Below are 3,536 nucleotides of genomic sequence, written 5' to 3' on the forward strand. Positions count from 1 at the left end.
CATCTGAAATTGGATCTGACAGAATTAGAGAACGAGTGCGTTCCAGACAAGTGTTGTTTAGACCTCACTACGACTTGTCAAGTGACTCTGATTAGACTGGGATCTTGAAGATCTACCTGAGTAGTCCCATTAGGATGTCATCATTTCTCTGTTGGTTTTGTTAAAACCATTAGCTTTCTAGCAGGACTGAGGAAGCCTGAGGTAGCGTCTTGCACCGGGGCTTTTCTTTTTCCTACTGCTAGATTTTTCATTTTAGATGTTCAGGATTCTAATCGCGGTGCTCTCTAATATAGTAATTAGAGAGCACCCCCTGTTCCTTCATTAATCCACTCTCCCAGTTTGAATCTTTCAGGTTTTAGCTGCTCATCGCTGGATTCTTTCCTGGATGTCCATGTGGTTCTTGTCCTCGTAGTTCCTGCTTGTAAGTTTTTGCATTCCACTGCACATAATACTAGTTGCCTCCTCCTGGCACTGGGGACCATCAGCTTTGCTAAATAAACATAGAAAGAAATTCACTATTAGTAGAAAGTGTGAATCCATATAGAGTTAAAATTCACATTAAGTATGTAAAATTTACCGGATAATATTTTGTATTAGAGACCAAATTAAAGCATCATGCCAATAAGAAATCAGAAGACAGAGGAGAACATAATTAAATCCCTCAATCATAAATTCTGCTTAAGCGCTTTTATCCAGAGGGAAAGTAGAGAACAGGAGAGTATGTGGAGTAAAAATGAACTATTAATCTTATTTTATATGGCCATATTCATGTGTTACAACTCAGAAAGATCACAAAAAGAGAATAGACATTAAAAAATGCACACACTAGTCTCTGATCCCAGGTCCAGACTAATCAGATCTCTGATGTTCTGATCGTCCCAGGTTGAATCTCGTAAACCTGTAATCCTCCACCTTCAGCACCACCAGTCAGGAGGAGGAAGATAAGAGAACCCAGTTGACAAAAAAAGTAAGAGCATTTACTTTTACACAACACACCGTTTTCAATATGCATGAAGTTGAGGACAATACTCAGATCTTATTCCTACTTTCTGCTGTACTTTCCCCTCACTGACCCTTTTGTTTTGTTTGATTTTTTTCATTGAGTCATTTCATAACAGCAGAGCTTTGATGAGCTTTGTGCTGATGGAAGGAGGATCAGGAATAGAGCAGAGGACCTGCTGATCTACTGGTTCTAGTAGATTCTATTAATGGTGAGGTCATGATGATGACTTGATCAGAAAGTCTGATTCAATCATCTGTTATTTAGACAGAAATTAAGGAATGTGTGTCTGATCATGTGTTGGTTCACTAGCATGACTGAAACAAGTCAACATCACTGGACCAATGAGGAGAGAGAAGACCCAGAAGACTGAGGAGACATGGGACATCCTGCTGGAAATCCAGAGAAGTTTCCTGATGCATCAGCTGAGGATGGACGCAGAATAAAGAGACAGAGATTGTGTGAAGTGAATCCTCATCAGCCTGCAATCCTCCACCTTCTACACCACCAGTCAGGTGGAGGAAGATAAGAGAACTCAGTTGACAAAAAAAGTAAGAATATTTCTATCTACATAACATAACTAAGCATTTCAGATGTAGCTGCGTAGAGTTGAGCTGAAAGTTAGAAGCTGGTTCTGTCTGCTGTCTCTGCATATTTTCCTCTTTAACTCTGTTGTCTTTTCTCTTTATTTCATTTCTGTCAACTCATGTCACATGACTTGAGTTGACCAATAATTAAAGCAGAAGACCTGCTCCACCTGCTGTTCTACTGGTTGTAACAGATTGTGGAAAAGGTGAGGACATGATGATGACTTGATCAAAAAGTCTCCTTCAATCATCTGTTATTTAGACTGAATGTGTATCTGATTATGTGTTGATTCTCCAGCATCTCATGTTAAAGTTCACCTGTTCATGGGTCAGACGTTGAATATTAAATAATTTTAGAAACATTATAGAAAATCCAGCCCTAGTTTCTGATCCCAGATTCAGATATTGCAGATCGATAATGTCTCTGATCGTCCCCAGATTGGAAAGTCAGAGAAGTTTCCTGATGCATCTGAGGGACAGCTGAGGATGGACCAGAATAAAGAGACAGAGATTATGTGAAGTGTATCCTCATCCGCCTGCAATCCTCCACCTTCAACACCACCAGTCAGAACGAGGAAGATAAGAGAACCCAGTTGACAAAAAAAGTAAGAAAACATATTTTTTCCCACCTAACAATTTAAAATATGGATGAAATTGAGATCACTGTCAAAGCTATGACAGTGATCTCAGTGGCAAGAATATACATTTATTCTGTCCATGTGTATTCTCTTTATTTAACCCTGTTGTCTTTTCCCTGTATTTCATTTCTCTATCAACTTATGTCACACGATTTGAGCTGCTGATCTACTGGTTGTAACAGACTGTGAAGAGGTGACGCCATGATGATGACTTGATCAGATACCAACAGGTGCAAACATGCAGCAATCAGTGAAACGAGCTGCAAACAGGTGAAACGGTGCAGAAAAAGTGAAACAAAAAATCTTTTTACATTTCCAAACTGAACTTGCTTATACTGTCACTGAAGCCAAAAACTCTCTCTGTCTGTATAGATAGACTGACATCTATCTGTTATTCAGTACATGAATATGTATCTAATGAAATACATTTTTATACCTAAGTCATTTTTTTAATGGTTACTTTTACTTCTACTTGAGTAAAAATAAATAAAATATTGTATTCTAGTATGATAGAAGTATAAAGTATATACATTCCTTGTTCATGTGTGTGATTTTATACTTCTACTCTTGTGTAATTTTTGGCTACTCTGCTACCCTCGTGAATTAAGTGCAGTTTTTTATTTGTCTTTGAAAAAATAAAAAAAAACTACGTGAAGACCAGAGACGGGGATAGATGGAACCAATGATCTGACAAAAAGAAATCTCCTGGACCGAGACAAAATGACTAACTAGCACAACTACAGCTGCATCTTTAACGTCTTTTCCGTCTCTATTCTTTGAGTTCCGGTTTTGTAGACTCAGTCTCTTTTCTTAATAAAACATTTGTTACGGTTTTGTGTTTCCATATGGTATAATTAGCAAGCCATACATTGTCCACATACTTTTATTGCATGCTTTTGACGATTGTAAAGACATAAAACAACAGACTTTAACTATAATCAATTCACTGCACAGCACCCATAGATTCTCTAGAAAAACTAATCCTGGTGACGATATCGGTGGAGGCTACAAAAACAAAATCTTACCAAGTATTTTTGATCTAGTTTCTAGTGCAAATATCTTAGTACACTGGAAATAAGACAAAACTCATTTAGAAGTAACTTTTCAACAAGATGCAGTAGATTGTTTTAAGTCAATATTGATGGAAAAAGTACTAGTTCCACTGGCAGATTATTTTCAAATATAACTTTGCAGGACTTTTATTTACGATCTTGTACATGTTTTTTCTTCTTTTTTTTTTTTGACAGTGCGACATGCCAAATTCCATAGCAACACGCCTATTCAAAAAGCCATACCCAGCTACAGAACAAA

The 3,536-nt window shown here is 37.4% G+C and overlaps 1 long non-coding RNA gene across 1 annotated transcript; it reads left to right on the forward strand.

Annotated features, from left to right (window-relative positions):
• The first annotated feature begins 988 nt into the window (after nt 1-988).
• On the forward strand, nt 989-3,057 carry LOC114156122 (uncharacterized). The gene is made up of 4 exons (XR_003597908.1): nt 989-1,211; nt 1,313-1,793; nt 2,026-2,495; nt 2,882-3,057. It is a non-coding gene; the product is annotated as an uncharacterized LOC114156122 (long non-coding RNA).
• Nucleotides 3,058-3,536: the final 479 nt, after the last annotated feature.

Source organism: Xiphophorus couchianus, chromosome 13, assembly GCF_001444195.1.
Source record: "Xiphophorus couchianus chromosome 13, X_couchianus-1.0, whole genome shotgun sequence".
NCBI lineage: Eukaryota > Metazoa > Chordata > Actinopteri > Cyprinodontiformes > Poeciliidae > Xiphophorus > Xiphophorus couchianus.